The 16,874-nt window shown below is 37.3% G+C and overlaps 1 protein-coding gene across 2 annotated transcripts in view; it reads left to right on the top strand.

Annotated features, from left to right (window-relative positions):
• Window positions 1–16,874, top strand: part of ndst2a (N-deacetylase/N-sulfotransferase (heparan glucosaminyl) 2a) — a 160,634-nt gene that overhangs the window by 58,360 nt on the left and 85,400 nt on the right. For both annotated transcript variants that reach the window (XM_073835059.1, XM_073835060.1), the window contains one exon: window positions 10,451–10,485. The gene's annotated coding sequence lies outside the window, so the exon portion shown is untranslated. The remainder of the gene's footprint in view (window positions 1–10,450; window positions 10,486–16,874) is intronic.

The raw sequence follows: 16,874 nt of genomic DNA, 5'->3' as shown, positions 1-16,874 counted from the left end.
TATTCAATATTAGTTCGCCTCGCGCCCGCTCAATTTGTGATCCGCTGTATAAATCCTTCGGCCGGCCCGATTGCCACTCCGCCCCTGGTATAGGCTACAGGCCCGAGTCCGACCTTTCTTCACGATGTTTCACCAGTCGTTTAATGGCCACTCCCCTTTTACCTACCACCTGCAAAGCTGATACGAATATGTTTTACTTTTTTATTTAGTATAAGGACAGGTATTCAGACCACAACTGAACGTTTGAAGAAAATTTAATGCCTTATTATTTAGAATTAGCTATTATTGATGTAAATGCAGCCGTTTGAAGCACATAATTTATTTATTACGGTATTGACGGTATTAGAAAATCCATGTCGTGGCGCAATGTCACACTGGTGCTGACTATGACACCGGTGTACCGCCCACCCCTAGTTGCCACACAGATCTAATATAAACGTGATTTCTTTCCCAGCTGTTTACCTTCACAGACATAACCGACTGTTTTTGGAACTCATGTGTTTTTAACAAACTTGTTTGTATTTGACAGTTTAAGTGCAATAAGACATAAAAGAGAACTTAGTACTCAAATGCCATGTGACGGCCGCTCTGTGTGTGTGTGCCCTATATCAAAAGTTTCAAATTAAATGGCTTTAAAAAGCATGACTTCAGCTCAATAGACATGATAATCAAAGCCAAACAGATGTTGTTGTTGTTGTTGTTGTTTTTTTTTTTTTTTTTTTTGCAGAGTATCTGAGGTACAGGCTGTAAAGGCAGAGCTCTATTCACCTTGTAGCTGGTTGGTTTAGTTTATTACTTATAACTCTTAAACTTTTTAATAATGCCTATGGGAAAAATACTTCTGGAATAAATCAGCCTGTCAGGCTGTTGCTGTGATTTCTCTAATAATTATAAAAACACACAGTACACACATATTGGATAAAATTGTTAATTAAATTGATTTTTTTTTTATCAGTAGTTTTTAGTACTGAATGAATTAAGTGTATCTATCATTATTAATTATTTTTATAGAGCTTGTTGCAGTGCATTATTGGATTGTCCTCTCCCAGAGGATGCATGTGATTTTGCCTTAGATTTTAGCCAAAACTAAGTATCTTGGGAGACAGCGTAATTAAGTTACCTACCTTTTAAAACTGCCTTTGTACCACAAGCCACACAATGTTTTTAGGATTTTGTATCAGTATCTTCCTGAACAGAAGAGCAGGAGACAAATCTGTACTTTGATTGAGACATCTGTAATATAAATCTCTGCTGCTTTTCTGACAGCCCTTTGTTTGTGAAGGAACAGTTCACCCAAAAATGAAATCTCTGTCATCATTCGCTCACCTCATCCTCCGTAACCCATACGAGTTTCTTTCTTCTGTGAAACACAAAAAGAGCTCTTGCACAAAGGGCTCAAACCAGAGACTGTCAAGCTCCAAAAAGCCCATACAATTGGTGTGAGAGGAATAAATTGATATTTAAGGTGCTGTTCATTTAAGTCCACTGTAATTCTTAAATGTGATCCAGGACCACAAAACCAGTCATAAGGGTAATTTTTTTTTTTAATTAAGATTTATACATTATCTGAAATCTGAATAAGTAAACTTTCAATTGGTGTATGGTACAACTATTTGATAATCCGGAATCTGAAAAAAATCAAAATATTGAGAAAATCCCCTTTAAAGTAGTTCAAATGAAGTTCTTAGCAATGCATATTACTAATCAAAAATTAAGTGTAGGTATATTTACGGTAGGAAATTGACAAAATATCTTCATGAAACATGATCTTTACTTGATATCCTAATGATTTTTTGCATAAAAGAAAAATTTTCATTTTGACACATACAATGTATTGTTGGCTATTGCTACAAATATACCCGTGCTACTTAAGACTGGTTTTGTGCATTACACCAGTTTTAATATCAGTGATCTCAAGTAGAATGTATGTGTTTGTACCCTTTTTCTTTCCTTATTTAGTGTTCTTTCAGCGTTTATCAATGCTATTTTTTTCCTTTAGGTCGCCCTTGTAGTAGTTTGATGTAGGCTGTTAAAGATTGGAGCTGTAGTTTTGTCAGATCCCCGCCTCTCTTCTATCGATCTATTGGGAAGAACTAACTGTTTTACCCTTTTGTTTTGCTCGCACGGAGGACCCAGAGAGGATGTGTATTAATCCTGGGTGCTACCTCTAATAGAATTATCAACTCCTGATGTTGTGCACGCCATAAATCTTCGCCCTGCTCGCTGTCTTCCTCTTGTCAGAAAGTGCAGGAGTGTGCACTTCTCCTGCGGTGCACTTTCCAAGTGGCGTTTCATATTTATTTCCCCTATCCCCGATCTGCGGAGGGAGTGCGAGCGTGTTTCTTTGCCAGGCAGGGGGTGGTTGTACAACAGTGTGTGCTTTTCAAACGATTTTTGTGTAATGTTTGTTTCAACTGAGGATGTGCCACTTTTCTCTCGTACGTGCATTCACCAATATTAAATGTTCTTTAATAGCATTGAATTATACATAAAGACCAGTGCATGTTTTAAAAAAGTGTGCTTTGACGTACCTGCTTAATAATAGCCCAGCTTTTTAGACATTAAAAAGGCATGGCTCTTAAGTGAATGTCAGAGGCCCATCTGTGGTTGGACATCTTGCTAGATTTTGCTCTTTTGCTTTGCTCTGAGGTAGATATGCCAGACCTCCATGTCCCGTATCAAAGCCCCTGTCCCACATTTGCCTTTTAATCTTCGTTGGATCTACATAGGATGTTTGTGCAGTCCTGACATAATTCTGTGAAGCCTGCGGGCCACGGCAATCAGTCATGAAAATCTCCCTCTTGTTATTAGTGTGGGACCGTAGAGACTTTTGCCTTTTATCAGATACACAGGCCTGAGATCCTTCTTATGCCCAAATGTGCCTATTCATCAGTCAACACAGTTGCATACTTGCACAAAGGGGCTCATTTGCAGTCAAGAGAAATTATTTCTCTTTTTGTAGTTTTAGACATGTATAAACCATGCTTTTATTTTTTATTCTCATTCGTTCTTCACATATGCAGCATAAGTTCTTCTGCCCCATGGCTCAAGAGAATGGTACAGTGGGGAAAATAATATATGATTCCTTGCTGATTTTGTACGTTTGCCCACTGACAAAAGAATGATCAGTCTATAATTTTAATGGTAGGTTTATTTTAACAGTGAGAGACTGAATGACAACAAAAAAATCCAGAAAAAAGCATTTCAAAAATATAAATTATATAATATAAAGTTATAAATTGATTTGCATTTTAATGATTGAAATAAGTATTTTATTCCCTATCAATGAGCAAGATTTCTGGCCTCCAGGTGTCTTTTATACAGATAACTCTCTTAAATGGAGTGCTCCTAATCTCAGTTTGTTACCTGTATTAAAGACACCTGTCCGCAGAAGCAATCAATCAATCAGATTCCAAACTGTCCACCATGGCCAAGACCACAGAGCTGTCCAAGGATGTCAGAGACAAGATTGTAGACCTACACAAGGCTGGAATGGACTACAAGACCATCGCCAAGCAGCTTGGCGAGAAGGTGACACATGTTGGTGCGATTTATTCGCAAATGGAAGAAACACAAAATAACTGTCAATCTTCCTCGGTTTGGGGCTCCATGCAAGATCTCACCTTGTAGAGTTTCAATGATTATGAGAACGGTGTGGAATCAGCCCAGAACTACATAGGAGGATCTTGTCAATGACCTCAAGGCAGCTGGGACCATAGTCACTAAGAAAACAATTGGTAACACACTATGCGGTGAAGGACTGAAATCCTGCAGCGCCCGCAAGGTCCCCCTGCTCAAGAAAGCACATGTAAAGGCAAGTCTGAAGGTTGCCAATGAACATCCAAATGATTCAGAGGAGAACTGGGTGGAAGTGTTGTGGTCAGATGAGAGCAAAATCGAGCTTTTTGGCATTAACTCTACTCACCATGTTTGGAGGAGGAGGAATGCTGCCTATGACCCCAAAAACACCATCATGGAGGTGAAAACATTATGCTTTGGGGGTGTTTTTCTGCTAAGGGGACAGGACAACTGCATCGCATCAAAGAGATGATGGATGGGGCCATGTACCATCAAATCTTGGGTGAGAACCTCAGCCAGGGCATTGAAAATGGGTCATGGATGGGTATTCCAGCATGACAATGACCCAAAACTCATGGTCAAGGCAACAAAGGAGTGGCTCAAGAAGAAGCACATTAAGGTCCTGGAGTAGCCTAGCCAGTCTCCAAACATTAATCCCATGGAAAATCTGTGGAGAGATCTGAATGTTCGAGTTGCCAAACATCAGCCTCAAATCTTAATGACTTGGAGAAGTCCTGGTGGCCAACTACAAGAAACTTCTGACCTCTGTGATTGCCAACAAGGGTTTTGCCACCAAGTACTAAGTCATGTTTTGTGTCAAATACTTATTTCACTTATTAAAATGCAAATCAATTTATAACTTTTTTGAAATGCATTCTTATGGATTTGTTGTTGTTGTTGTTGTTGTTGTTGTTGTTGTTGTTGTTGTTGTTGTTGTTGTTGTTGTTGTTCTGTCTCTCACTGTTAAAATATACTTTCCTACCTAATTTCCAATAAAATTTATAGACTGATAATTTCTTTGTCAGTCTGCAAATGTACAAAATCAGCAGGGGATCAAATAATTATTTATAAGTGGAGAAGTGTGCTCACACACAAAAAGCAACGGGATGCTTGCACTAACCACTTTCACTTATAGATATCAGATCTCAGCTGGCCCTCCCATCATGAGTGGGAGGATCCATCTTATTAACAGTCTTCTCCTGCTGGGACTCGATATGCAAAGGAGAACAGGAATAGCTGAACGCAGAGGTAATGCGGAGAGACATGCAGGTGCATTTGACCTTGCATATGAAAGCAACATCTTCATTAACAAACCATCAGCCTGCCTCCAAACGGCATGTTCTTCTGTTCCTTCAAGGGAAAGTTCACCCAAATTAAAAAGTCATTTACTCACGCTCATTTCGTTCCAAACCTGTGTGACCTTCTATCTTCTGTTGCAAAAGGTTGAAAGGACAGTTGGAACAGGTTTGAAATGACGTGTGTAAATGATGATAGAATTTCCAGTTTTGGCTGACGTGTCCCTTTAACGCAGCTCTCCGTACACAAACCCAGAGATGGGTTATAATGAAAGGCTTGTTCCTTTAGATGAGATGCACACACACGCTGCTCGTGTGAGTTTTATAAGCAGTGAAGGATCTGTGCCGCTTGAATAGATCCCACAGCAAAGAAGAAGATTCCAGCGCTGATTCCATTTGCATTAACTCAGGAAAATCCAGCACTTTCCCTTCGTGTGATTCACAGGTCAAGGTAATGCTTGTATCGCGCCTGTCAGCAGAAGAACGGCAACAACAGGGGTGATAGAAAATGCACACACAAATACAGATACAAGCAGAGGTGCAGAACACTCTGTACCACATGATAAATTAACTGTTTTGATGCACTTCCTCCTCTCTGCGCATGGATTGTGGCTGTGCAGTTGGGGATACTTGAGTGTGAGAGAGATGCAAAGAGAAAGCGTGTCTGTGAGTGACCTTTAGTGGTTTGGGTTCCATCGGGGGCAGATTAATTACTCTGTAGCATTAGCATGACGGGCCCTGTGCTTGTCAGCTCGCAAATGTCACCTCATGAACTTCAGCCGCTCTGATTAGAAGTGAATGTACTTGCTTAATAAGAGATTCCCTCTTTTTTTCCATCATGGAATGTTTTTCCCTCCCATGGCCTCAGTTAACTTGTCCCTTCAGCACTCTTGAATGGATAAAAATGCCTCTATCGAGGATTGAAGGGTACAGCTGTGCCAGAGTTGCCATCCTTGTGTGCGACGAGATGGTTACAAGCACTCTAAAAACAGCGGTCGATTTGTAATTGGCACAGTGGAATATTGGGCGGTACCTTGCGTTTCGAGTCAGGATAGCAATTGTATTCAATATGGGCCACTTGCAGCACTCTGTACTTTTTTTGGATTTGTGAGTGTACTCACAGGATGCGTTCTTAGAGCACAACTGATAGGATGAAGTGAACGGAACGTAGGAATCTTGAAACTCCTTTTTGAAGGGTTAGCTCACCCCCCAAAACAAATGGTTCTTTACTCACTCTCATGTTTATCTTTGAAACACAAATGAAGATATTTTTAATGAAACCAGAGAGATTCATGACCCTCCATTGAAAGTCCATTTCACCGAAACTTTGACCTCAGACTGGGCAATACGTTGATAACGATAATGATCACAATATAATTTTCATAGATAAAACGATAAGTCTGATAAATGTTCAATATAATGTTTATGCAGCAAAGGTGGAACAAAAGAGCTATATTCATTTGAACCACGCCACTCACCATTTATCCACTCAGCTCAAAGTTCAAACCAAGCGTGCCGTAGGTGTCCTGAAAAGTGAAGCCAAAAGTTTTCGATCGCCCCCCGGTGGCTGGCTGCAGTATAGGTCATAAACCCCGCCCTCTCCATGTAATCTAATGGGACGTGAGCCAAACTAAATAATCAAATTACACGGCAAATAATTTTTTTCCAAAGGTGATTTCCATCGTGTGAGGTAGTTCTTATAATGCTGATTCATGCTCAGGTGTTCGTTTTTCTAATAAGTTTGCATTTAAGTAGTTATTTGATGCTATAAAAACGGGGTGTGGTGTCATGATTGTGATCGTGCGATTGGGTCTGCGGGAGTTTGGGCGGGACTTTGACACCGCGGCTCCGCCTCACGACACTACTGCGCATGCTCTGGCTCCAAACGAACCTCTACTGCGCATGCTCTGGCTCCAAATGACGTAACTTCCCCCAAGATGGTAGCGGCCATATTGAGCTGTTTTGGCTTCACTTTTCTATAGTGGAAAGAAGCGGAAACGCGTTGTCCATCTTTTTTTACAGTCTATGGTTCAAACAGCAGCGTAGTGTGAGCTTACTAGAGCAGATGCGTTCACTCGCTGATGACACTAAACAGGGATGTGAGGTCCAGTGTGACACACTTGAATTCAGCCAAGGGCACAAATGACTCAGTTTACAGCCAGATGAAACAGCGCTGACAAATAGGAGAAACACTGTGAACAACGAATTAGTCCGAAAATTTTTCAATGTACAGATCGCCATTTACTATGGATTTACTGTAGTAACTAACTGCACCATGGTATTGTGGGGAGAAATGTTGGTATTCGTATCAAGTTATTATATTATTAATGTAGACTTGTATTAAATATATTGAAGGAATAATGGAATAAAATTGTAGTATATATATTTTTTTATTTAAGCTATAGCGTTTGTGCCTAATTTACACAATGTATTTATACTACTGTTTTTTATACAAATGCATAGAAACCATATATTTTTACCATTGTATTGAGGTGCTATATTTGTATGATCTAAGTACTACAATGGAAAACCAATGGGTAATTAAAAAAAGTAAAATTAAAATAATTAAATTTTACTATATAAAAATTAGGTTGCTACAATTTTTACAAATATTAATGATTTTGATAATGAACATAATATATTTATATCTGCATCCTAACTCAAGCTACTATCAAATGTGTATATTTATATATAACACACACATTATTTATTTTATTAAGGAAAAATGACTGGAAAAGTGTGAAGAATTCAAAAACATGAAGTGTTTGTCTTGTTCTGACCATAAAGAGTAGTTTAAAACCACAATTAACAGTCTGGTTTTTATAACGTTCACTTTGGAGCAAAAATCTGCCTTTAAAAATGTGACATTTATTGTGATAATTATTGATATCGACCATGTTGCACAGCCCTAATTTGACTTCTCAAAAAGTTCATAAAGACATTTTGTAAAAATAATCCATACGAATAAAGCAGTTAAATGCAAGTGTTCTGGAGAGATGTTATCACTTTATATGCTAAACAGATATAACTTAGGCTTTTATTCAGCACACATACATAGAGCATAGAGAATATAGTAAACAAAAGCTCAAATGTGAATAAAGCATGACAAGCATTGGGCATTTTTGCATCCTGCCAAGATGGGATCTAGCGTTTCTTGTCTCTGCCGTTTGTAAGCTTTTTCAGTAGCTGTGATCTACTAAAAGCCTCAAAGGCATCAGGGCTAAAGTGAAGAGAATGAAGACACAAGTTTTATTCATTCACAGGCATCTTCCCAAGTAAAAGGGACTTATATCGCTTCTCTTGTTGCCTTTTGACTGAAAATTGCAACCAAAAGCCACACAATGTGGCATCGTATCAGTATTTTATTTAAGTTGTGTTGCAGTAAAAATAGCAACAGGTAGTGCCAGTCAGCTCAGTGAGTGCAACCATTTTACATCAACATAATGGCGCCTGCCCCCATAATCCAAATTAATGTGATATTTTTTTTAAATAACGTAGATCTTTCATGGGATTTCTGCTACATATTTTAGTAAGAGACGTCATTTACGTTATATAAAGCCATACAAGTCTTAATACCCAGGTTTCCGTTTAAGGTTGAACTAGGGCTATCAAATTAGAAATGGCACAAATAGCACGTTTGATAAAAAAAAAAACTGTGCTTTCGAATAGAAAAATGTGTGGAAAGCACTGATAGCACACCTTTTACTTTAAAATATACTGTAGACAAAAACATGAGAGAATTCCACTTGAAGATCTAAAATGCACTCTTAAAAATAAAGGTGCTTTACAATGCCATAAAGAACTATTTTTGTTTAAATGATTCCATAAACATCTCAAGAACCTTTCTGTTTCACAAAATGTTCTTTGTGGTGAAAGAAGGTTCTTCAGATTATAAAATGGTATGAAAGAGAGTTCTTTAAAGAACCTTTGATTGAATGGTTATTTGTGGAACCAAAAATGGTTCTTCTATGGCATCGCTTGAAGAACCTTTTAAAGCACCTTCTTTCTTTAAAAAGTTATACCATTTAAACTGATCGAAACGTTTCGAATTAATAATATCGCAATGCGTTTTTGAATTTGTCTGCAGTATGCTTCCTGTATTTTTCAGTGAGAGTGACGTGCAGTCATGCTTATTGCCCATGTGCATCTCATCACATTTTAGAGTAGATTTTATCAACTGCAAATGCAAGCTCTTTCTGCCAAGAAATGCAATCAGCTGAAACTTACTTTGATTAAATCTTATTTCACACAACTACTTGTTTTTCTCAGTCAGTTTCTGTTATCAAATCCTGTAGATTTTCGACCGTTTTTCTCATTTTCGTTGCATTTCTATAGAGCATGTGTCTGTATCTCTTGAGAATGATCAGGTGCAGGGAGCTGTGAGGGAGAGAAGCTCTAGAGAGTCAGTGTAGAAACGTTGGGCTCAGTCTTGTGTAACTCTTCTCTGCTGTGCTGATTTGCTACATACCGCACAGGTAAAATCCCATTATGATAGACTACTAATCCTCACCTGCTGGCAGACTGCTTACTATCACTCTTGCTTGCTCTCTCTCTGTCTCACAGTCTTTTTCTTTCTCTCCTCAATTCTTGCAATATCCCCAAGTGGGAGATTCTGCTTTACAATAGGATTAGAAACGCCATCCGCAGTGGAATCCGTCACGCGGAGTTGTTAGTGTTGCTGCCGGTGTGTTAATTGGAAGATAGATCACATGGGCAGCGGGAGGTAAAAACAAGATCGACAGTGTCTAAAATCTGAAGAATCTTTTGTTGAGCCTAGTGAGATTTGTTTCTTTATTGACAGCAGCAGATCTCATCTGTAATATGACCATGAACTCCTCTTTCAGTGATATTTTTTTTAACGTGTAAGAATAAAGGTACATGGAAAAAGGATCCACAATCCTGTGTGCATGCATAAATAGGTGCATAACATGTTTGAATGATTCATAGCTGAAGCCAATAGCATTGCATTATTTATGTACAGTGTCGAGCAGCTGGTCGGCTCATCCGTGAGGATTGACGTTTGACATGCAGGGTTGGGATGCAGAGGTCCAAAGTACTGAGACTCAGGGGGTTAAATGCCAAGGACCACCAGCCCCATGATCCCTCAAGTTCTTGGCACAGAATTCCCTCCACTATAGCTCGAGAAATAGAGCGCTGCTTCTTTCCTGAAAATAAAGCTGCATGCATGACGATCCAGAATGATGTGTTGGTGTTACCCAAGACTGAGTTTCATATTTCTGCTTCCTCATGGGGAAAATGATGACTTTGTATTCATAAAGCAGATGAACCATTATATGCTGAATTTTCAGCTGATTCATTGCAACCTGTATGAATGAACTTTATTTTAAATGTTCCCGCTGTCCTATACGACCTGGTCTCTGAAAGACATATGCTCAAAGTCAGAGGTTTATTTCAGCTTAAGAAGTCATTAAGTGTCTTTTTTTTCCTCATTTAGTTTGAGGAATACAAGACGAAGGCTTGGTGCGTAGATATAGACCTGAACAGCAGGGGCTCAATTTGTGGAGCTTCGAGCTGCATCATTAATGATCCTTCTCTCTCTCTCTTTCTCTGTTCAGGTCTTTGGCTCAGCTGAAGAACTCCTTCCAGTAAGGTAAGCCGTAGATATGTCTAAAACCATGTGACTTCATGTGCTTGCATTATCAGATTAACTGAATTTGCTTCTTATGACCTTAACCTTTAAATAAAAGGTTTATACTTAAATGCTTGAAATTATACTACCAAGTTTTTGAACATTAAGATTTTTAATGTTCTTCTGCTCACCAAGCCTGCATTTATTTGATCCAAAGTGCAGCAAAAACAGTCACATTTTGAAATATTTTTACTTTTTAAAATAGCAGTTTTCTATTTGAATATATTTTAGGATGTAATTTATTCCTGTGATCAAAGCTAAATTTTCAGCACCATTATTCCATTCTTCATTGTCACATGATCCTTCAGAAATCATTCTAATACGTTGATTTGCTGTTCAAGAAACATCTTTTTTTATGATTTTTGATTTATTATTATTATTATTATTATTATTATCATCATCAAAATTTAAAACAGTTGAATACCATTCAAAAGCTTGGAGTAATTTTTTTTTTTTTTTGGGGGGGGGGGATTATAGAAATTAATACTTTTATTTAGCAAGAATGCTTTAAATTTGTCAAAAGTGATAAATACATTTATAATGTTACAAAAGATTTCTATTTCGGATGAATGCTGTTCTTGCAAACTTTCTATTCACCAGAGAAACCTGAAAACATTCTACTCAGCTGTTTTCAACATAATCATAATAATAAATGTTTTTTTGAGCAGCAAATCAGAATATTAGAATGATTTCTGAAGGATCATGTGACTTGAAGTAATGATGCTAAAAAGTTAGCTTTTAAATCACAAGAATAAATTAGATTTTAAAATATATTCAAATAGAAAACAGTTATTTAAAATAGTAAAATATTTCACAATTTTACTGTTTTTGCTGTACTTTGAATCAAATAAATGCAGGTTTGGTGGGCAGAAGAAACTTAAAAAAACATCTTATTGTTCAAAAACTTGACTGCTAGTGCAGTTTTGTAGACAAATATAAATTGTATATATGCTAGGAATGCATGACGCATCAGAACCATATTGGTTATCATATGCTGTTTAATTTTATAGATTTTTTTTTTTTTTTTTGACTATTTGATAAATAGGAAGTTCAGAAGAACAGCATTTATTTCAAATAGAAATATTTTATAACACTATAAGTGTTTACTGTCACCTTTGATCGCTTTAATGCATCCTTCCTGAATAAAAGTAGAATGATAGTGTGTTAGATTACGTTAAATTAAACTTATACTACCGTTTTGCTTTTAGAAAAAAGTATTGTAAAAAAAAAAGTGCATGCTTATTTCTTGTTCAATGTTAATAATTTAACACTATTAAATCTTATAATTAACATTCAGGTTAACACTGTACACTATAATGTTGTGATGCATAAATTAGCTTTTTATGATTTAGAGAATATAATTTTAGTATCAACCATTTATTGGTTATCAGTCATAACATAATTTAATTATCTACCTGAATTTTTATATTGGTACATCCTTATTATATGCATATCATAAGGACAAGAACAGGTTGTGACTATTTGAGACATTAATTCATTCAGAAATGGAGGGAGAGCAGGTTTTGTCATTCTAACACTTAAGTTTGACTGCATTGGAAATAGCTCTAATAAAATACAGACACAATGTAAAACCGACACACAGTGAGCTACGGTAGTGGGAGGAGTAGTCGTAATGGAGGGGAGCAGCCATCTATATCAAAAGTGCGCCGTGGGATCCTTTGATACGTTCATGCTATAGCAGCATAAACTCAGGTCCCTTTGATATATTCGTGCAGTAGCAGCATAAACTCTTCTCTCCATCTCCGATTGCTCCCAGGCTGAATGGAAAATATCACATCTTCATTTTTGCTGCTTTGAGGTGGTTTCATCTGTTTCAGGCAACGTCTTGTCTCTGTAGTTGTAGAGTTTGAAGTCTCTGCAGTGTAATAGAAGCGCAGCATTCATGCAGAGATTGTTTAAATCCCTTCCGCTCGTATGTTGAAACGCTGTTGTGATGACCAGATTACTCTCTCTTTAAGCCCTCTCCACCTTTTCTCCCATCCTATCTCTTCTTGTCCTCTTCCAACTACATCTGACACCTCTCCTACCCCAGAGGATGTATGCTTGTCTCCGTCTGCCACTCTGATTCTTTACAGGAGAGGATGTGTTTGAAAAAGACACATTTGTAAAGAAAAGGCCATATTGTATGTTTAGCTCATTGCTTGTGTTTCTCTCTCTCTCTCTCTCTCTCTCTCTCTCTCTCTCTCTCTCTCTCTCTCTCTCTCTCTCTCTCTCTCTCTCTCTCTCTCTCTCTCTCTCTCTCTCTCTCTCTCTCTCTCTCTCTCGGATTATTTGTATGGACAAGCTAAATTAAGTATATGGTTGACAAGGAAGGCTAAGATTATGGGAAAAGCTTCCACTAATATTGTTTTGATGTGTAAAGGTTTGATTTCTGCTCGAGTAGTGGTTGAGTTTGCTTATTATGAACTTACTGGAAAATTGGTAACTTTTGAAGAATTTTGGTGTTTGAATGGAATTTTATGCAAAATAAGTGATGGCTGTTTAGAAATGAAATTGTAATAGTCTTTGTTTATAACTGTGGGATGATTATGTAGATCTGGTTCTAAATGTAATTAAAGGTTTTTGAAAAGTCAAAAAAAAGTCTCTCTCTCTCTTTTTATTTCTGCAGTAGCTTCTAATGTGGCTGTGTAATTTATGATGGGTTCGGGCAGTGCTGTATAATGCCCCCTCTGCCATCGGCAGCCTACGTGAGCGCCTGCAGAGATTCATCTGTGAGGAGCATCTAAATATGAAACAAATGAAATGCAGCAGCAGGAAAAACAACATCAGGACTGATGATTAATGCGATTTAATTATTTTTTATAATTTGCGATTTAGCCAGCAGACCTGTAAGTTTCCTCCACCGGTCCCTCGCTCAGTCACTCACTCGCTCGCTAACCGTGGGACATATCTTGTGTTTTAAACGGCCTCCCAGATGGGCGACGAGTGTGAGTGCAGGGTGAAGGTAATTGCGGAGCTGCAAATGGATTTCTGTAACACAAGCTGTAGTGCATTTAATGTAGTTTGATCCACATGCTCAATCACAGGCTGAAGGGTGACCTCCAGCACGGGGCCATTCTGTCTTTGTGTTTACCCAGGGCAGGGTCTCGCCCCTCCCCTCTCCTTGTAGCCTCCGGCCCTCCTCTTTACATCTCAACCAGAAGCCGGCGGTCATGTTAGCTCTGTCTCACCGAATCAGTTGCCAGCGAATGCAGACCTTCTTCATGTCTTGTTCCAACATTCATGACTGTGTACTTCTATTGTCTCCATATGGCAGTGTGCTAATAAGAAGACCTCATAGATGGGCTTGATGCCCAACGGACTCATCTGTCCCAGCTTGCTAATGGCTTAACTGGATTAGCCGGTTCCCTACGCAGCCTGATCAGAGCTCATAATGCTGATCACCTTCATTGATCCGATTGATCAGGCTTCTGCTGAGAGACCCGAAGAGAAAGCCACTGTGCTGTTTCTTTACCTAACGTGTCCTGAGGGGATGCAGACACAGACTGTCGCTTTGCACATATGGGCCACCTGAGGATACACGAGGTAATGGGATGAATGAGGGGGAAAGAAGCTAAACCGAAGGCTGGTTGGAGACAGATGGAGTGAAACTGAACCTGAGATGCAGCGTCTGGTTATTGATGGGCACTTCCTGTCATCAGTATTGGTCTCTTGTCGTCTTAAACCAACATACGGCCCTGTTACTAATCAGCTGAGATAAACTGCAAGCACACAATCAGTCCCACATTGACCCGGCAATCTCTCATCCAGGATTTGTTTCGAAATATATAAATACGCTAATCAGTGCATCTTGTAGAAGACAGCTGTTTGGGTTCTTTATCATTTCGTATTCTGCCAGCGTTCCTGCTTCGGTTTCAAAGTTTACTTAAAGTCCTTGCTAGTTTCTCTGCCCAATTTTGCTAATGAAGTGAGATTTTTAGAAGCTGGGATACAATCCCAATGAGACCTTTTCCCCCTTGCTGTGTTGTTTTTATTTTTATTTTTTAATCTTTATCCCACCGCTATTCTAAAATATAGAGACATTCTGAATCAAAACTTGCTCTCCTTGATGAGGCGCTCGCCAAATTCATTTCCTGCCTGTGCTGATTGATTAATTGATGTTGTTAAATGGCTCCTTTGGTAATGGCTTTTCTGTATGGCTTCCAAAGCAAGAGCCAAGCTAAAGCGCAGTCTGTCGCTGTCTCTTATGTCCAAAGCAGTTCTGTTTCGGTGTGGTTATTAGCGTGCCGTGTTACATCGTCGGGGCTGTGCCAGAGCTGACATCACTCAGCTGTGTGCCCTAATGGAGCAGGTTGGCTTTGTTTATTTTGTTTAAGTGCGGGTCAAGGAACTGTGTAGTTTTGACAAGTTGGACGCCTGCCTGCATCCAGCCATGGAAAAAAGGGACTACTCTAGTGCTTTGGCATTCTCTGTCCTGTTGTATTTAGGCAGGTGGTGTCCATTTCGTTGATCAGCCTTTCAGGCTGTGTTATGGCTGGCTGTGCTCTTGTGGATCTTGGAGAGAAGGAAACCTGGGTTAGGTCAGACTGGGTTCACACAAGTGACAGGTTGTATTAATCAAGTCATTCAGGGCCACTTAGTTTGTTAGGTCAGTAGCACAGTATACTCATACCTCAGCTTAATTAACTTACTTCCATGCATATACATATGCATGTGTATATATATTTTTTTCAATATGAATTACTTATAAATGTCATACTCGCAGCATATAGGGTTATTTTGATTAGTAAATTAAAAGGTTCTTCTGTGAGGAGCATCTAAATATGAATACAAAAATAAATGTTTATAATTGTATATTGTATATAATTGTGTATAATGTGTATTCATTTTAATTACCATTATACAGTGCCGTTCAAAAGCTGCATCAGTAAGACTTTCTGAATGTTTTTAAAGTTTCTTATGCTCATCAAGGCTAATTTTAACTATAAATGTTTTTGAGCTGGAAATCAGAATATTATAATGATTTCTGAAGGATCGTGTGACTGGAGTAATGATGCTAAAAATTTAGCTTTGAAATCACAGGAATAAATTACATTTTAAAATATATTTAAATATATTCAAATTTTAAATAGTAAAAATAAATGCAGGCTTGGTGAGCAAAAGAGACTTCTTTAAAAAACATTAAAATATTTTTTGACTGGTAGTGTAGTTTTGTAGACTAATATAAATTCTGCATATGCTAGAAATGCATGACATGTCAGAACCATATTGATTATCATAAAAATTTTTCATGACTAAATAGGAAGTTCAGAAGAACAGCATTTATTTAAAAAAAACTTCTTTTTTTTAAAGAGGTTTATTTTGCTTATCAAAGCTCATTTTATGTGATAACAAATACAGAAAAACTTGAATTTTCTGAAATATTGCAATTTAAAAAAAGTTTTCTATTTTAATATCCTTTATCCAATATAATTTATTCCTGATGCAAAGCTGAATTTTCAGCATCATTACTCCAGTTTTCAGTGCCACATGATCCTTTAGAGATCATTCTAATATGCTGATTTATAATTAATGTTGCAAACAGTTGCTGCTTAATATTTTTTGCAACCTGTGATACTTTTTTCTAACTGTAATACTTTAACAAATAAAAAGTTAAAAAGAACTTTTGTTACAATATAGACTACTATTCAAAAGTTTCGGGTCAGTTTTTTTTTTTTTTTTTTTTTTTTTTTTTTTAAGAAATTAATACTTTTATTCAGCAAGGATCTGGTAAATGGATAAAAAATGATAGTAATTTATATTACTATATATTGTTAGAAAATGTTTCTATTTTAAATAAATACTGTTCTTTTTAACTTTTGATTAATCAGAAATAAATTATATTTTAAAGTATAAGGAAAACAGGAATGCAATATTAGAAATTGCCGTAATATTTCACAATATTACAGCTTTTTTCTGTATTTTTGATCCAATAAATCCAGCCTTGATGAGTACAAGAAACTAATTAAAAATCTTACTGATCCCAAGCTTTTAAACAGCAGTGTATATAAATACTATTAACATACATTAATTCTATTTAATATTACAAAATGCTATAATGTTTATATTATCATTTATATATTTCATTATTCATTTATACATTCCTATAGTAAATCAATGAGAAACAGTGTCACTATTATAGTTGTTTTAAAAAAAAAATGTATTATACAGACTAGAATGCTTTAATAGATCCCCATTATAAACAAAATTGAAGTCAAACAACTTGAAACTGGTGGTATTAAAATAGTTTCTTAGTACAAAACAGCCATTGATGGTATATCTATGCATGTTTGTCTTTATGTACGTGTGTGTGTGTGTGTGTGTGTGTGTGTGTGTGTGTGTATGTATAT

This window comes from Garra rufa, chromosome 2 (genome assembly GCF_049309525.1).
Source record: "Garra rufa chromosome 2, GarRuf1.0, whole genome shotgun sequence".
Taxonomy (NCBI): domain Eukaryota; kingdom Metazoa; phylum Chordata; class Actinopteri; order Cypriniformes; family Cyprinidae; genus Garra; species Garra rufa.
The sequence above is the reverse complement of the archived record's forward strand: the minus strand, read 5'-3'. Positions and strand labels throughout refer to the sequence as shown.